Consider the following 19,569-nt stretch of genomic DNA (forward strand, 5'->3'; position numbering starts at 1 on the left):
GGCTAATGCCATGAAATTTAGCAATCCTGAAGTTTCTATATACCTAAAAGACAGCCAAATATTTGTAAAGAATTCATTTAAGACCAGAGAAATCATCTGTGGGTTTAATAAGCCTTCTGTATAATAAATCCTCAATTAGCACAAATAATTTTTCAAAAGAAGCCAGACCCAGAACAAATGATTTTGTTTTCAGAATCACAATGCTCAACTCCACTTTAAAATAATAATAATTTTTAAAAGAATGCTTTATTTGGAAGATAGATACAGGAAAAAAAACAAGACAATGAATCAACTAAACTACAACCTACAGTGAAGCCATTTCTACTTATTGAGAAGATGTTGACAGAGTACATACGGTGTGTGTCCTAGAACTAAGAGTATTCTATAAACAAAGTACAGTTTATCCTGCCAAGTGCCATCTGTTAGATTTATATCTAGCCCCTATCAAACCAATCAACTGTAACATGTGAAAAAAATGTTCATTTAACTAGGGTATTCTGATTAAATTGATAGCAGTACAAAAATAGATTTTTTAAAAAGAATACAGGAAGCAAACACTTGCCGGAAAGATCAGTTTGTTTGAAACGACTCAATGAATGGCTGGATATCAAAGGAGTTGTCCCATCAGAGAACTCTGTTTTGAAGTTGAGAAACTGCTTTTAAACAACAAAAAAGTAGATTTCCCTTACTCTATCTTAAACATTGCTTACCTGTATCTTATTTTAAAAAAACTACCCAACATTGAATAACTTGCTCCTACAATTGACATGTAATTGACATTCATTTCCCGCAAACAACCACTAAGAAGAACACAACACCTCCTCTTGAATCCTTACTTAGAAATTATAGCTACAGAAAGCCATGCTACTAAAAACTGGTATTTTTATTTTTCTGTAATAAAGATTGAGCGATCCCCCCCCCCCACTTTTTTTTTAACTTTAGCAGCAAGGAAATTTACTAATCAATTTATTAATCTGAACATTATACTACTCTTATTTTCTTTGGTACTGGTTGCGTAATTCTTTTTTTGAAACCAATATTTCTTGTTAGGCATTGTTTTTATAAACTGACTCAACACACTGTATAAAAGATAGTGTACATAAGACAAATAAAACATTTCCCTACTGTTTTTTCTCTGGTATTTAAAAATCTGAAATACCTAAATTTAGACACTAGAGTTTCAAATGAGTAGAAATTGTTACTCAGAAGTTATACAAAAATATATTTTCATACTTTTACCCCCAACACATTCTTCTACTCCTAGAAAGAATTCAATTTTAAAAATGCAAACACACTTCTGGGACCTATTAAAAATGCACTTTCACTCTTTGTATAATTAAACTGAAAATAAAAGCCTCCAGAAATTTAAGGTGCAGAAAAGATGCCAATGTGTCAACGTTTTTGTTGTTGTTTTTTTTTTTAAGTTTCCATTTGCGAGAAAAAGAGAAACATCGATGTGTTGTTCCACTTACTTATGTGTTCACTGGTTGATTCTTATATGTGCCCTGACCGGGGATCGAAACTGCAAACTATGTGAATCAGAACAGCGCTCTAACCAACTGAGCTACCCTGGCCAGGGCTCAAAGTTTTAAAATCTTTTTAAGAAAAGGGAAAGGAAGAAAGGAAGTGTATGTGTCAGAGTTGAAAAGAAAAACAAAGCTTTCTTTGTAAGAAAAGTGAGAGGGGGAAAAAAAACAACACCGATTTGCCACCTGCCAGGTTATAAGTCTCTTCTGCATTTTAAGATTAAGCGTGTCTCACCACCTTCAGCTACCCCGTCAACCATTCACTCAGAGCACTTCCAATTTCCCAGGGCCCTCTCCCCGCCCCCCCCCCCTCCTGGAGCAGGCGACCCGGAGGAGCAGGCCGCACTCCATGGCATTACCTTCCATGGGGTGAGGACTAGGACAGCTCCGGCACGGAGGTCTGCCTCAGGAGCGGGCCCACCTCCTTCCCTCGCTGGCACATCTTCTCCCAGGGAAAGGAAGCCAGGTCTACCTTCCCCAGACTGCGCTTTCCCTCGAGAGTGTTCCCCGGCCCACAGGGCTGCAAAGAGGGCTCGAGTGCACAAACCCACTAGCAGAGACTACACGCAGATCAGATAAACTACGGGCACACAGTGTAATGTTACTCAATTATCTTGGCATCAAACTGAAACAGTGGCCTTACTCCCCACCTTTACTCCCTGCAATCAACTCTCTCCTCTACCCTTTGGTCAGGGCTGCACACTTTTCTTTTATTCACATGCCAGTTTAAAAAAAAAAAAAAGAAAGAAAGAAAGGAAAGGAAAAACAAGGAGCCATTTTCTGAACCGCTCTAAATCCAACCTGCAGCTCAAGCTAAAACTACTCTCAAAGCCACCCCAAAGCAACATAGTTGCCACTAATGGTCTTTGCTCATAAAAATGTCCTGACTATAGCCTTCTTTCATACTTCATCTGAAACTCTGCTTCTAATGTCCACTGGCATAGCTTATCATTTACTAGAGGCCCGGGTGCATGAAATTTGTGCACTTGTGGGGAGGGGTCCCCCTCAGCCCTGCCTGTGCCCTCTTGCAGTCTGGGAGCCCTTGGGGGATGTCTGGCCTCCATGGAGGTGAGAGAGAGGCTCCCGCCACCACAGTGCTCACCAGTTATGAGCCCAGCTTGTAGCTGAGCAGTGTTCCCCCTGTGGGAATGCACTGACCACCAGGGGGCAGCTCCTGCGTTGAGCATCTGCCCCCTGGTGGTCAGTGGGCATCATAGTGACCGGTCATTCTGCTGTTCGGTCAATTTGCATAGTAGCCTTTTATTACATAGGATTGTTTCTCCTTTTTTTCCACAGGAGCAACATGTGTTCAATGCAAACACTAAAAAAAACAAAAAGCCAATGATAAAAATTGTTTATTCTAGAAACCCACCATCCAAGATAATCACTGATCACATATTGGTGTATATGATGACATTACCATATTGATATATATATATATATATATATATATAGTAGAGGCCCGGTGCATGAAATTTGTGCATGGAGGGGGGTGTCCCTCGGCCTGGCCTATACCCTCTCATAATCTGGGACTCCTCAGGTAGGGTCCCTAGGCCTGGCTGGCAATCAGGTCCTATCAGGGCTTTCCTTCCCCCAGCTACAGGCAGCTGGCCCTGCCCCCGCCGCTGCCACTGCTTGCTGTCTGTGCAGCACAGCCCCCCCTCCCCCGCCACTGGCCATCTCCCTCTGTAGGCGACAGGTGTGGGGTGTGATCGCTTGGTTGGCCTGGGCCTCCCTCTGCGGGGCAGTCGCTGGCCAGCCCCACACACCCACCACAGCATCACTGGCCAGTGGCCTGGGCCTCCCTCTGTGGGGCGATCAATTGTGGGGCCCCCAGATTGATCGCCCTGCAGAGGGAGGCCCTGCCCACCTGCCACAGCGCCGCCAGAGGTAGCCTGGGCCTCCCTTTTTGGGGCGATTGTGGACCCCCCATCCCCGCCTCCTGATCGATTGCCCCGCCGGCCGGTGGCCTAGGCTTCCCTCTTTGGGGCGATCGATGGCAGAGCCCCCCACATTGATTGCCCCATAGAGGGTGGCCTGGGCCTCCCTCTGCGGGGTGATCATGGGGCAATAGCAGGGCCCCCCTGAACCAACTGCATCGAACCCGTCTTGGCTGGCCTGGCGCCAGTGCATGTCATAGCATGGTCATCCAGAAGGTCGTCCAGACGGTCGTTCTGCTGTTCGGTCGTTTGGCCGATTTCCATGTTACGCTTTTATTATTATAGATATGTTTAAAACAAAAATAGGCTCATATTGCACATACTATTTTGCATCCTACTTTTTGCATTTCAAAATGGATCAAAAATGTTTCCTCATAACATTATTCTACAAACTTTTTTGGTGAGGGTTGTTTGTGTGTGTGTGTGTGTGTGTGTGTGTGTGTGTGTGTGTGTTGTTAATCCTCACCAGAGGATTTTTTTTTCCATTGCTTTTTCAGAGAGAGTGAAAGGGAGGGAAGAAGAGATAAACATTGATGTGAGAGACATATCAACTGGTTGCCTCCCACACATGCAACCCACATACGTGCCCTTGACCAGGAATCAAACTCGAGACCCTTTGGTTCACCCAGCCAACACTCTAACCACTGAGCAACACTGGCCAGGGCTACAAAGCTATTTTTAATGGCTACTTAAAATTTTACTATTTCTAAAACTCCCAGGAGCCCTAGAATTTCTTCTTCTTCTTCTTTTTTTTTTTTCCTTTCTTTCTCTTCTACTTTTCCCTCTCCACACATTCCTCAGTGAGAAAAATACAGTCAACCCTCGGTTCCATCTCCCATCTTGAACAATTCGGTTCGTGACCTGACACCCCTTTTCCTGCTGATACATCAGCATGACGAAAAGTGCCTCTCAGGCCACAAACAAAGGAGAGAATGTGAGTCAGTTTACCACTAAACCACACGTTATTAACATCTCAGGAAATCGCGCTGTGAATATTTCTGTGTTTTGTTTTCTTTTGCTTTCGTTGCTGGTGAAATGGAGCTTTAGCACTATTTTTAAGACATATAGAGGCCATCAGGAGAGCTAATGTTGCTAAGGGTGTGAAAGAAACAATGATCACAGGCAACTGAAAAGGTAGAAAAACTGTTGTTGATTGGGGTAAACAAAAAGCAGTTCGCCCGTGACAGCGTGCAGCGACCATGTGTAAAAGCAAAGATGCTGCATACTGACTTCCGGGAAGATACCCCTGGAACAAGTGCTGAAAGTGATTCATTTAAGGATGAGAGCGAGTGGTCAGATACATTTAAGAAAAGAAGTACTTGTTTATAGATCAGACGTACTATATATAAGAAAGGTTAAAACCAAATCATTTGGGAGCCTGGAGCAAATTAATTCAATTTACATTATTTCTAATGGGAAAAAATGATTCGGTTTTCAAACACATCGCTTCTCAAACAGCCTTCCCGAATAAATTTTGAGAACCAAGGTTCCTCTGTACAGCTAAAAGGCAACAGCCTTGCCCTGGCCAGAGGCTTGGTTGGTTGGAATGTCATCCCATACACCAAAAGGGTGCAGGTTTGGTTCCTGGTTAGGGCACATACCTAGGTTACAGGTTTGATCCTCCGTCAGGGTGTGTACAGGAGGCAACCAATTGATGTTTCCCTCACACTGATGTTTCTTTCTCTCTCTTTCAAATCAATAAAAAAAAAAAAACATGTCCTCAGGTGAGGATAAAATCCTATATAATAAAAGGGTAATATGCAAATCGACCGAACAGCAGAACGACTGGTTGCTATGATGTGCACTGACCACCAGGGGGCAGACACTCAATGTAGGAGCTGCCCCCTGGTGGTCAGTGCGCTCCCACAGGGGGAGCGCTGCTCAGCCACAAGCCAGGTTGAAGGCTGGCTGGCCCAGCAGCAGTGGCGGGAGCCTCTCCCGCCTCCACGGCAGCACTAAGGATGTCCTACTGCAGCATAAGCTGTCAGTTGGACAATCCCCGAGGGCTCCCGGACTGCTAAAGGGCACAGGCTGGGCTGAGGGACCCCCGCCCCCCAGTTCACTAATGTCGTGCACCAGGCCTCTAGTAAATAAATAAAAGGCAACAGCCTTCCTTCAATTAGCACATCACAAATGCTTTCAGACCACTACCATGCTGCTGTACGTTTTTCACAGCCGTGATTTCATTTATAGCATATGTATTTGTTAGATGATTGTGACTCAGTAACTGTCTCTGCCCCACCAAGCTCCAAGGCAGGACCAGTTTACCATCTCATAGATGGTGTGTCTCCCCTACAATCCACCACTCACAATTCAAAATGATAATAACTCCAAACAAAATGCAGGTCACAGGGGGTATGACTTTTCCAGAAAGATGACCTCATTGTTTCTTCAAAAATTACAAAACATTAAATTATTTCTACGTTTTTCTCTCTTTTGGTGCTCCTTTACTAATGTTCAAACACATGCTTACTGCCCATTAAGCAATGTCCCTGGGGACTGTGACAGGACTTTTTTGTTCTAAGGAGTAGTGCGAGGATTGTGCATAGATTTCATAATCTGAATCTTGTTCTAAGGATTGTGCATAGATTTCATAATCTGAATCTTTTAAATTCAGATTATGAAATCTATGCACCATCAAAATCCCATACCTGAGTGAGTATACAGATTTCAATGAATTACATTTGGAAAAAGAGAATATTAACTGCCTATGCAAAGTTGTATTATTCATGTGGAATCACTGGCAAATGCTCCGTGCTATGTTTGAAATTGCACAAAGCTTACTGGGATATTTGCTACCCTTCTATTAGATGAACAAATAACATCACTTGCATGGAGTGATTTTATGAGGGAATTTTAAGTGACTTATTCATCAAATCTTCACACTTCAATTAAGAGAAATTATTTGTTTCCAAAAAATGAAATGTCAAGAAGTGTCAACACGCTAATGATACTGATAGCTGATAGTCAAACTGTTTTGGCTTAAATTCTGATTTTCACTAGCTGTGGGATCTACGCCTCTACAACTCAGTTTCTTCATGAAAAAAAAAATATCTCCTTTATGGAGTTATTGTGAGGATTAAATGAGTTGATACATATAAAGTGCTTAGAAGAGTGTATCAAGCCTTCAATAAATGTTAGCTAATTATTATCATCATTATAATTACACATTTTTACAAAAGGCTTGTGACCAAGCAGTAAAATGATAAACTGGGGAAGATCTGGAATTGCTGAGTAGGGGACTTGGGACATTTTATAAATTAGACCTACTGTTTTTATTTTCTTTTTTAATATGTTTTTACTAGAGGCCTGGTGCATGAAATTCATGCAAGAGTAGACCTTCCTTCCCTTGGCTGCCAGCACCACCTTCCCTCTGGCACCTGGGACCCAGGCTTCCCTCACAGCCCCACCTGCGTCCAGAAGGTCGTCCGGAAGGAGTCTGGAAGGACGTCTGGTCTAATTAGCATATTACACTTTTATTATTATAGATTGATTTTAGAGAGAGAGGGTGAGGGAGAGAAACACTGATGTGAGAGAGAAACAACAATTGGTTGTCTCCAGTAGGCACCCCACCGACCACGGACCAAACCGCAATCTGGGCATGTGCCGTGATGGGGAATTGAACTAGTGACCTTTGGGAGCACAGGACAACGCTCAACCCACTGGGCCACACTGGCCAATTGTTCTTCAACACTTTTTTTTTTTTAATGCAGAGAAATTCTCTGCTTAAATTCAATCTTATATGAATCCCAATTTATAAAACGGGTAAAAGCAGTAAGGGTTGAAGCACCCTGGCTTTCACCCACTCAGTTCCCACCTTACCTAACTTGAGAAGACTCTGAAACCCCTCCTTGGAGCACTGAGTTGGAAAAGTCAGGAAGGACAGATACCGAGGTGCTCAGAGCACTGACCTCAGGAGAGTCGGCTGGCCTTGCTTGGTAGGGTAAAGAAGGGCTTGAAATACCATTTTTACTTTTTCAATCCCACATATTTTTGGATTACTTGAAATTTTGTTTATGCTGAGCACTTTTTATTTTTTTTAATTTAAAAAGTAATAAATAAGAGCCTCTTGAAGAACCGACAAGATGGCAGAAGTGGAGAAGAAGCAGTGGACCTTCTGCAAGTTCGCCAACTGGGCGTGGGTCCTGACCAGCTGCTGGACATGCCTTATGAGCAGCTGGTGGGCCTGTCTAACCTGCACGGTGCCCCAGAGCTGCGGCGGCTGAACCCGGGCCTGTGGAGGAAGCAGCACTGGCTGCTGACGCGCCTGCACAAGGCGAGGAGGGGGCACCGCCCCTGGAGAAGCCCCAGGCGGTGAAGAGGCACCTTCAGGACATGATCATCCTGCCAGAGATGGTGGGCAGCATGGTGGGCCTAGACAAGGGCAAGGCCTTCAACCAGGTGGAAACCAAGCCTGAGATGATTGGCCACTACCTGGGTGATTCTCCATCACCACTGGCTGGCCAGGCATCAGAGCCACCCACTCCTCCCGCTTCATCCCTCTCAAGTAGCCAATAAAAGCACAGACTTAGCTAGTCAAAAAAAAAGAAAAAAAAAGTAATAAATAAAAAACATCACTCTAAAAAAGCATTTTAATGGTTATATTTCTTCAAGTGGATTACTATATTTTAATAAATCATGTCCCTATAGCAGGGCATTTTCTTCACTAAATTACATCACAATGAAAATGAACATCTTTGTGCATAATACTTTCCATATCTAGAATTATTTCCTTAGGGTAAATTTATAAAAGTTAGTTCCAATATAAGTTCTTAAGATGCACAGCTCAAAATAGGACTCAATGGAACATTAATATATAAAATGTAATGAGTTTTAAAAGCCATCCTATATTAGCAAATTTGGATTCTAGCATTCATGTTTACGATACATAAAACCTAATTTACAAAACTAATTAGCAAAGTTTCCACATCTCAGAAATACATTAAAAAGAAATTTGATTCAGAAATTGAAATCATTCTACCTTTCATGAGTGTTTCGCAGCTTCCCTTGCCACTTATCAAAACCATTCCCTGAAAGAGTTTTTCCTTCACAGATGGGTTCCACAAGCGAGTTCTGTGAAGTCACAGTACTGCGACAGTACAATCCTTCTCTGGCAACAAACTGACATCATTAAATTCTTATTTGTAAGTTCTTTGGGGTGTGCAGATGTTCTATTTTTACTTCTTCTAAAGATCAAAATCTATTTTCTGTTGCCTCTCCATTCTCATATGAATGATACATTTTAATCTAACTTATTCCCTCTGTCCCCAGCCATCTTTATAAAACTACTTTTTGGTAAGTGCTCAGAGAATGCCTTTCTGTTCAAACAAAATATAAATGACAGTTAGATTGCCTTCTCCTTTAACCAATCTGTTACTGCTTTGTATTTCTGGGGAGGAGAAACACCAAAATCAAAAGGTTTAATATTATTTTTATTATCTCTACTACTATCTTAATATATAAAAACCCAGGGTCCGTAACATCCAAAACGACCAAAGGCTCAACCAAACACCAGAAGTCAGTCCTTCAGTCAGTGCTGGGTCATCGTGGCGACGCAGCACTGACTGCTGCCACTGCGGGCGCAGCGACCCAGCACTGACTGCCAAGGGGGCTGCGGATCAGGCCCAGAGAGAGAGGCAGGGTCTGATCCACAGCCTCCATGGCAGCTGTTGATCAGCACTTGCCTCTCTCTTTCTCTCTGGGCCTCCACGGGGGCTACTGATCAGCCCCGCCTCTCTGATCAGGCCTGGCGATAGCCCCAGAGACGCTGACTGGCATAGAAACTGACCAATCAGAACCAAATCTGGGTCAACTGCGAGGAGCAAATGGCTGCCTAGGAGGCGGAGCTTTTGATGCTGACTGGCATAGAAACCAACCAATCAGAACCTAATCTGGGTAAACTGCAAAGGCAGAACCTAAGGTGGGGGCTGATGAGGGGTTTTAAGGGCAACAGCTGTTTGGTGTAAGGTGTAAGAAAGCAGTTCAATTTTTTAATGACTGGTTTGGCAGTATAGTACATATGGCTGGCTATCAGTCCAGATATAGGGATTATGTATTTTTGTCTGTCAAGAGCATCTCCTCCTGCTGAAGAAAGTGCTCCCCCCCCCCCATTTAAGCAATCCTATCCTATATAATCTATCTATACTAATAAAAGGGTAATATGCTAATTAGACCAGGTCGACTGGCCATCTTTAGGACGTCTGACTTCCTTCCAGACAAAGCCATGGTGGTGGAGGCTGAGGCAGAGGCAGTTAGGGGTGATCAGGCCAGCAGGGGAGGGCAGGTGGGGGCGAGATCAGGTCAGCAGGGAAGGGCAGTTGGGGGCAAGATCAGGCTGGCAGGGGAGGGCAGTTAGGGGCGATCAGGCAGGCAGAGGCAGTTAGGGTGATCAGGCCGGCAGGGGAGAGCAGTTGGGGGCAAGATCAGGCCAATTGGAGAGGGTGCAAGCTGGGCTGAGGGAATCCCCCCCACACACACACCCTGTGCACAAATTTTGTGCACTGGGCCACAAATTGTTAAGTTATTTTTTAAATAACTGAATGTGGTTCTATCACATGATTTCAACTAAAAACAAAAAAGATTTCTAATAAAACCTTTTCCTTTTCTCAAAAGCAACATCAAGGTCATTTTTGTTACTATGTAACAGTTCTCATATTAAGAATAATTACCCTCCATCAACCAAGATTTGTGTAGTCCCTACTGGGTACCAGGCACTTGGCTAAATGCCAGAGATTCAAGTAGACAAGACAAAGGCAAGGTCTGCTCTCATAGATCTTTCAATCTTGGTGCAAAGGCTGAAAGGTGAAAGGCAAACAAGGAATCTTTATGAAATGGAAGGGTCCAGAACTAAAAATAATGGAATGATTCTTTAGAAAAATAGATTAAAACCAGTTTTGGAATACCTGTAACACCGGGCCAAGAAATTTGAAGTTTATATTTGAAAGATGCAATTCAATGGCACCTGTAGAAAATATAAACCTAATCAGGCCCTGATTAAAACTTTTCAATGCCCTCTCATCCACTCTACAATAAAGCCAAAGTCTGTAATAAGGTTAACTAAATCCTGCAAAATCATCACCACCTACCCAAGACCTTCAGCTGTGGTCACACTGGACTTCTGTTTCCTCTGCTGTAGGGATTTTCTAACTACATACCACAATCTAATAGTATCTGTGTGTGACACACTCTTATTTTCTATTTCATTTCTTTTTCAAAACATATAGGTCACAACCCACTAAATTGATTTTTCAATCTACTGGTAGGTGCCTAGTTTGAAAAATACTACTTTAATAAACGACACTCTTACACGTCTTTGCTTTTCCACGTGTTCCTTTTGCCTGAAATACTTGGGCACATCTTCACTCTTCCCTTTTACCTGGCTCCTTTGTATTCCACTTTACGATCTTAGTTCTTACACATCACTTCCCTGACCCTCTTAGATATAGTTCCCCCTCCTCCGTGATCCCAAAGTACTCCATGCTTTCTCACATTCACTATGCTTTATTGTAACTGTGCTTGTCTTTCCAGGCTGTAACTCCATGAGAGCAAGGAGTTGGTCCACAGGTGAATTCCAAGGGCCTAGCCTAGTGCCTGTCACGTATTAGATACTCAACATATATTGGAGGAATAAAACAAGGAAATGGGCTTCAATAATCTATCTTGAACCACACAATGAAATGATCACCTGCCAAAACCGGTTTGGCTCAGTGGATAGAGCATCAGCCTTCGGACTCAAGGGTCCCAGGTTCGATTCCAGTCAAGGGCATGTACCTTGGTTGCAGGCACGATCCCCAGTAGGGGGTGTGCAAGAGGCAGCTGATTGATGTTTCTCTCTCTCATCGATGTTTCTAACTCTCTATCCCTCTCTCTTCCTCTCTGTAAAAAATCAATAAAAAATATATTAAAAAAAAAAAAAGAAATGATCACCCACTTAAAAACTGTTATTTCCATGGAAAACATAGTCGTAGTTCCAATTTTATAAATGGTGATTAAAGCCCTGGCCAGGTAGCTCCGTTAGAGCATTGTCCCCATACACCCTTGGTCAGGGCACATACAAGAATCAACCAATGAATGCATAAATAAATGCAACACCAAACCAATATTTCTCTTCCCCCACTCCCCGCTCCCTCTCACTCTCTGTCTCTCCCTCTAAAAATCAATCAATAAAAAAATATTGAGCTAGCCTACAAAACACCATTATCCAGGACACAACTAATGAGACATGGCTGCGTATCTTCCTCTCTACCACAGCACTCAGGACTGAGGGACACTTTTCTTTCTCTCCACCAGTGGTGCCTCCGACGGGAAAGTGATGTATATAGTGGCTGAACTAGGGATAAAGGTCAATAGTCCAGGTAAGCCCCACCCCTGAGCTTTCACTGGCCCTTAGATTTGTGTGCCTTCAAGATGAGAAAGTTTTCTTTTCTATTCCAACTCCTAGGAGATAAACTCGCTGAAACAGGGCTTTCCCTCCCCAGGAAACCTGCAGTTTTTTTTACGTGCTGTAGTTTTATCTGGGTGGGCAAATTAAGAAGGAAGAGTGTAAGCATGAGTCTAAGCTAAATTCTCCCATCCAGCTTTATCAGAACTGAAAATGAAACTAAATTTTAATACTTTAATCCTCATCTGGCTTTTGGAATTTTATCTCAATTTGACCAGAAACTGGAGAGAGAGAAGGGGTGTAATTATAGCACACTGAACCCCTTCAACATGAACAACAGTAACCCCAGTCTGGTTCTGGGTCCTAGAAGAGTAGGCAGGGAGGAGCGAGGTGGAGCAAATGAAATGGGAAGAGAAATGGAATGAAGGACAGGAAGGTTTCTTCCACTTTTCTTACTTAGAATTTTTCTTGGGCAAAAATGTCTGCATAAGTTGAATCTGTCTTTACAGCCTACAACTGTCCCTTCCAAATTGTTTCATTCTATTGGTAGTATACTTTTGAGCAGTCATATTAGAGTAAAAGAAAAATGGGCTTGAATTCCTGGTCATTTCTCACCTTCCAGACTCCTTATGCTGTCCAGAGATCTCCATTTTCAACACCCACACTTTTAGAAATAGAGCAAGTTTTGCCCAAACCTCCAAACTGTTTCAAGATCCCACACTACTCACCTCTCCTAACCCCCCTCCAGTCAAAACTCTCATTTCTGCCCAGCCAGTGTGGCTCAGTGGTTGAGTATTAACCTATGAACCAGGAGGTCATGGTTCAATTCCCAGTCAGGGCACATGCCCAGGTTGGGGGCTCACTCCCCAGGAGGGGGTGTGCAGGAGGCAGCTAATCAATGATCCTCTCTTATCCTTGATGTTTCTCTCTCCCTCTTCCTTCCTATCCCTGAAATCAATAAAAAACATTAAAAAAAACACACACACACACAAAAAAACTCTCAGTTCCTCAGATAGGAGGAAAGCAATTTGATTAAATCCATTCACATTAAATAGACTATCTGACTGACAGTCCTAGCCTCCGAACCCTACCAAATTAGATCGATCGACATAGATATTTTAATTTTATTTTAAAGCTATAGAAATCTAACTACAGTAATTTCAGAGACAAGATGAGAAGTCCCTAGAAGTCTCCCATAAAGGAAGTAGATCTGCTCAGACCAGCATTTTCGGGGATCATGTCCCAAAAGTCGTTCCCACTGCCCTCTCCAAGAGGAAGAGAAGGTCGACTGGAGAAAAGATTTGTAGCTACAGGGTATTTATACATCGCTTGGGTAAGTCAATAACAATATCAGGTTGGACAGGTTACATTTTCAATGTTTGATAATCATTTCATTAGCTAAAACAAAAGAAACACACACGCTCAGGTTATATATTGAAATTACTAGCTTCATTCTACTAACAGAATTAATTAAGCATAAATGGATTAAATGTTTCCATTGCTTTACAATTTGGTAGTTGAAGCACAGGATTGGACTGCTCTTCACACACTTTTAATAAGTTATGTATCCATTATTTCCACCGGGAAATCTTTTGTTTTCTTTTATAATGTTTCTGAAAATTGGTGGTAATACTTTTGAGCAGTGATATTAGAGTAATAGAAAAATGGGCTTGAATTCCTGGTCATTCCAAGTGCTGTGTCTTTTTCAGTGGTTTCTGCTATGTAAGACCTGAAGCTAATGTTGAATTTGTGTGTACTCAGAAATTAACCACGAAATAAGTATAGCAGCATTCATTCAGCTGTAAGTGGCTCTTAACTTCAGCACCATCAAAAATATTAGACTCCCAGGTGGTTTCGCTCAGTGAAGAGAGTGTTGGCGGGTCGAAGGTCTTGGGTTCAATTCCTGGTCAAGGGCATGTACCTCAGTTGCAGGTTTCATCCTGCCTGGGGGCACAAGCAGGAGGCAACCAGTCGATGTGTACATTGATGTTTCTCTCTCTCCCCCCCACTCCCTTTCACTCTCTCTAAAAATCATTGGAAAAAATATCCTCAGATGAGAATTAAAAATAAAAAACAAAATTGTATTTGCCACCCACATATAAATATCTATACTAATAAAAGGGTAATATGCTAATCAAACTGGGAGACCTTCCGGATGTCCTTCCAGACAAAGCCATGGTGGTGGGGCTGAGGCAAAGGCAGTTAGGGGCGATCAGGCCAGGAGGGGAGGGCAGTTGGGGGTGATCAGGCCGGCGGGGGAAGGGGGGTAGTTGGGAGTGAGCAGGCCAGCAGGGAGGGCCAGTTGGGGGCGAACAGGCCGGCAGGTGGGGCAGTTGGGGGTGAGAAGGCCAGTGGGGGTGGGGGGCAGTTGGGGGCAAGCAGGCTGGCAGGCAGAGTGGTTAGGGGTGATCAGGCAGGCAGGCAGGTGAGCGATTAGGAGCCAGTGGTCCCGGATTGTGAGAGGGATGTCCCAGATTGGAGAGGGTGCAGGCTGGTCTGAGGGGCACCCTCCTCCCCCCATGCACGAATTTCGTGCACCAGGCCACTAGTAATTATAATAAAGACTATACAAACTTAGGAAAATAGGATCTTCCACTTTGCTTAATTTCAGGTTGATGTCTTTATTAGTCAGTGCTAGCCCCTTAACCAAAATGTTTTCTACAAATGAAGATTATAATTCAACAATACACAAATTACCCAAGTAAAACATGGGCCAATACTGTATATGAATAGCCATTTCTCCAAAGAAGATATACAAATGGACAATAAACACAGGAAAATACGCTCAACATGATTCGTCAGCAGGGAAATGCACATCAATACCACTTCACACCCCCTAGGATGGCTATAATGAAAATTAGCCAACAAACAATAGCAAGTGTTGGTGAGGATGTGTGGAAACTGGAACCCCGCATACACTGATTGGTGGGAAAGTAAAATGTGGCCCCTACTTTGCGAAAGTTGGCAGTTCCTCAAAAGTTAAACATATGTGTACGTACCCAAGAGAAATGAAAGCCTACACCTGCAATAAAACATCCACAGACATTCAGAGTAGCATTATTCACAGTGGCCAAAAAGTGGGAACGTCTTTAATGTCCACCAACTGGTGAATGGATAAGCAAAATTGTGATACTGTGGTACCCCATTACAATGGAATATTACCCAGCCATAAAAAGACTAAAGTACTGATACATGATACCACATGGATGAACCTGGAAAACATTATGCTTTGTCCAAGGAGCCACTGCCAAAAAGCCACACATATGATTCCATTTCTATGAAATTTCTAGAATTGGGAAATCTACAGAGACAGAAAGTAACTGAGTGGAGGTGACGGGGAAATTAGGAGCGGCTACAACTGGAAATGGGGTTTCATTTTGGGACGATGGCCATGTTCTGGATAGTGGAAATAACTGCAGAACTTGGTGACTATACTAAAATCCACATTTTAAAAAGGATGTGATTTTATAGCATGTAAAATATATCTCAATTTAAAAAAAAACCGTTCAATTACGGAAAGAGATGACATCTATATGTAATATACATGTAAATGTGATATAGCTCATACATACGGATATGTAATCTCTCTCTAAATGAACTCTGGGGTTTGTATTGTGTTTTTTAAACTGAGATATGCTTCCCACATACAAAGAAAAGAAGGAAAGAACGCGGTGACTCAGAGCCAAAGCCGAGCCCTGGAGCAGTGGGTGCGGGGTGTGCCCGCGCCGGCCTCGCAGCCTCTCCATCCGCGCTCACCTTCGACCCATCACTCAGCCACCGCCCGCGGTCCGCCCAGGTGTCCCGGCCCGGACGACCCGCCGCGGCGGCCGGGTCCGCTGCCAGCCGGCCCTCCCGCCCGGGGTTGGGCTGGCACAGCGGGCCGGGCTCCGGCGCTGGCGCTGCCCGCGGGCCGGGAGGGGGCACGGCGGCTCGGACTGCCCCGCCGCGTGGCCGCTCCCCGCGCCCCCGGCCCTCCCGCGCCCCCGCCCCAGGTCCCGAGCCCGCGACCCGCCCCACCTCCCTCCCTCCGGTACCTGGGATGCGCCCGAACCCGGCGCCGCGGCCAAAGCCGAGACTTCCCGTCCATTACCACCTGCCACGGCGCGCGGCGCCGGCCGGAGCGGAGGGGACCCCGCCTCTCAGACCCGCGGGAGGCACCGGGGGCGGGGGATGGAGGGGCATTCACCTAGTCCCCCCGCGGCGACGGCGGCAGCTGCCCCGGCCCGCGGTCCTTCCTGCTCGCGCGCCTCCTCGCACCCGCGGCCCCGCGCTGACAGCCCCGGAGCCGGCGCCCGAGGCCGCTCGCGCCCCGCCCCGCCCCGCCGCCGCCGCGGCCGCCCAGCGCACGCGCACGCGCACCTCCGCCCGGGGTTGGGGGGGCGGGGGGGAGCCCAGCCCGAGCCTGGTGATGTGGCCGCGGGGGCGGCGACCTGGAGCCCAAGCGCCGCCCCCTCCCGCCGCCCCCTCCCGGACCCTCGGCCGCGCCCCGAAAGTCGCCGGTGGGGGTCCGGGTCGCCAAAGGAAAGAGGGACTTTTCCAGGAGGGCAGGGCTGTGGCCTCTTGGTGGCAGCCGCTCCATCCCCCCCGCACCCCCCTCCACCCACGCACAGCCACATCCCTGAGTGCTCCTGGGTCCGAGCCCCCGGATCTATGACTCTTGTTCTAGGTTCTCAGACCCAGGGTTAGCGGGGTTCCTTTTTCTTTCTCGCAGGCTGAGCTAAAAGCCAAGGCACACGTGAGTCTGGATGCCTTAAGGGAATGGACCACTAGGAGGAGGAGATTGAGGGCAGCTCCTAGCACCCTCCCAGCGGGAGAGGGCTGTGCAAGCAAAGTGCACAGGCGTGTGGAGCCGGCTGGGATGCCAGACTTTTCCAGCTGGCCCACACTTGTCTTTAACTCTAGGTGAAAGAGAGCCAAAGTGTGCAATGTGAAACCAAGAACTCATTTAACAGCTATTTCTTGAGCACCTTTTGTATATGGTTCAGGTAATGGGCTACACCCCCGTGGGATATTCCAGTGAACAAAACAGGCGTTGGTCCTCAGGTACTTATTCTAACGGAGAGACTGTCACTTTAAAGATTACACAGTTAATGACACTCTTTTCCTCAAATTAAAGCTCCCATCAACTCAAAGGCACACCAGTGATTTAGTAGCAGCTTTTCAGGTGCCAAAGAACACCAGAGCATATATTTATCCAGATTTTTTGGTTTTTTCCTTCTGCTTTTCAAACTGAGTTTTTTTAAAAATATTTTTTATTGATTTTTTACAGAGAGGAAGGGAGAGAGATAGAGAGCTAGAAACATCGATGAGAGAGAAGCATCGATCAGCTGCCTCCTGCACAGCCCCCACTGGGGATGTGCCCACAACCAAGGTACATGCCCTTGACTGGAATCAAACCTGGGATCTTTCAGTCCGCAGGCCGACGCTCTATCCACTGAGCCAAACCGGTTTTGGCTTCAAACTGAGGTTTTACCTTCACTTTCAGGGTAAACGGTGCTTCTGTGTGTCCTGGCCATCTGTAGTCTTGCTTTTTTTAATGGCCCATGCAAAATAAATAAAATAAAATGGCCATACAGGTGTTCCTCGCCCCTAAACACAATGAGGAATGAAAGCGTAATTGCAAGGAATCGGAAAACCCTGTTTTGACGGTATAGGCAGTGGTTTCGTTCTTCTGGTTTTTAATTACACATCCCTCGAAGGTAATCAGCTGCTCTTGAAATTTTGCCGGAAATAAAGTTCCAATCAAATAAGTGTTCGCCCACTGGGTCATGCAGTCTTTCAAGGTTTCTGCACTAAGTACATATAGGAGAGGCCACCCTTTCCAGGTTTTGAAAATTCTTCCTCTTGGGACCATGCCAGCACCTCTCCCAACCCCTCTTCTTCTCCCATCACCGTACCTCTGCCTCTTCCTCTCTTAAGCTCCAAGGGCCTTTCTTTTGCTTCTAACTTGTTTCCTGAGCCTATGCAGCCCAGCTGGCTCATTTCTTGTAACTCTAAATAAACCTTCTCTTATAATTTAAAAAAGAAAGAGAAGCCCGGCCAGTGTGGGTTGGTGGCTGAGCATCGACCTATGAACCAGGAGGTCTCCGTTTTTGATTCCGGGTTAGGGCACATACCTGGGTTGCAGGCTAGATCGCCAGTGTGGGGGAGTGCAAGAAGTAGCCAATCAATGATTCTCTCTCACGGTTGATGTTTCTGTCTCTCTCTCCCCTCTCCCTTCCTCTCTGAAGTCAATAAATTTTATAAAAAGAAAGGAAGAAAATTCTACCACCATTTTTTTCTGAGAGAGCTGATGGGTTTCATCTGTCCTAAATGTCATTAGTTGACATGTGGTGGGCAACCTACTTATGCAGTGCTCTTCATTCTGAATGCTACAGCATAGTGTGTATTTTTTTTTAAGGTATTTTAAGCTTCAAGTTAGAATCTAAATTTAAATTACATTTCTAGCCCTTAGCCAGTTTGGCTCAGTGGATAGAGCATCAGTCTGCAGACTGAAGAGTCTCAGCTTCGAGTCCCGTTGCAGGCTCCACCCCAGGCCCCAGCTGGAGTGCGCAGGAGGCAATCAATCAATGTGTCTTTCTCACATCAATGTTGCTCTCTCTGTGTCCCTCCCTCTCTCTTCCACTCTCTCTAAAAATCAATGGAAAGAAGATCCTCAAGTGAGGATTAACAAAAAAAAACAAAAAATGACATTTCTACCCGGAAAATAGCTCAAGGTGGAAGAGATACCCCCTTCTGAAAAAGTAGGTCCTACTGTGTGCAGACAACGACCACATTATTATTTCATCTTCTGCCTGACCACTGGCAATTTAAAATGTGAAGCAAGTGGCTTAGAATTGAGGGTATGTATCAGTCACTGTGGTGATGATGGCTGACAAAAGCCTGGGAGTTATGAGAGTGGGTAACAAAGGGACCTGTCTGCTCTACAGGCTAAGAAAGAGGAAGTGACATTTAATCTGAGCCCTGACAACTGAAAAGGAGTAGGCCAGGCCACAAAGGGAGGGGGGTGAGGGTGGGGAGGGCACTCAACGTTGAAATTTCAGGTTTGAAGGCCCTTTGTTAGGAAGCTGTTCCACCTCTTCAGGTCTTGGAGGACGGGTTGGGGAAGCCCTACTGCCTGGACTGAGGTGACCAGTTCTGCAGGAGAGGTGGGCAGGAGCCTGGAGGGCCATGCTGAGGACTTTGGACTTAAACCTAAAGACAAAAGGAAGCCGCTAAAGAGCTGGAGAGGGTCCATCTGGACATGATCAGATTTGTATTTGCAAAAGACATTTCTGGCTGCAGTGTGGGCAATGAATAAGAAGGAAGCAACAGAGGATGTGTACGGACCAGTTTGTGGGCAATGGAGATTCGGAGAAGATGGTGGATTGAAGAAATAGATCAGGGTTAGAACTGTAAGGACTTGATCTCTGACTACATATGAGTGAGAAAAAGTGCCAGAAAAAAAAAAAAAAAAGGACTCCCAGCTTTTTAGCTCGAGCTTGTACAAAATAATATAAACAGGGCCACTTTAAAATGGAGTCACTGCCATCCCAGGGAAACCACTTTGCAGGTTTTATTCCTCAAACCTTTGGAATGTTAAAACTGGGCAAATAAACCTTTGAAGTTGGCCTAAAACAGCGTTGTATTCCAAACAACCATTTATTGTGACTGGGACTGAAAATTAAATACATTCTTTTAAATTCATATCACTGTTAGCTTATCTGCACCTATAGAAATTCCT

The 19,569-nt window shown here is 45.0% G+C and overlaps 1 protein-coding gene and 1 pseudogene across 2 annotated transcripts in view; one reads left to right on the forward strand and one right to left on the reverse strand.

Annotated features, from left to right (window-relative positions):
- The window catches only part of SLC41A2 (solute carrier family 41 member 2), a 75,779-nt gene extending 59,768 nt beyond the window's left edge, over positions 1–16,011 (reverse strand). The window contains exon 1 of one of the 2 annotated variants that reach the window (XM_054719430.1): positions 15,881–16,011. The gene's annotated coding sequence lies outside the window, so the exon portion shown is untranslated. Of the gene's footprint in view, positions 1–8,447; positions 8,484–15,880 lie in introns of those variants that run through there. The other variant, XM_054719431.1, reaches the window with a different exon arrangement.
- LOC103288939 (40S ribosomal protein S15-like) lies at positions 7,552–7,977 on the forward strand (annotated as a pseudogene).
- Positions 16,012–19,569: the final 3,558 nt, after the last annotated feature.

Source organism: Eptesicus fuscus, chromosome 7 (genome assembly GCF_027574615.1).
Source record: "Eptesicus fuscus isolate TK198812 chromosome 7, DD_ASM_mEF_20220401, whole genome shotgun sequence".
Lineage (NCBI taxonomy): Eukaryota > Metazoa > Chordata > Mammalia > Chiroptera > Vespertilionidae > Eptesicus > Eptesicus fuscus.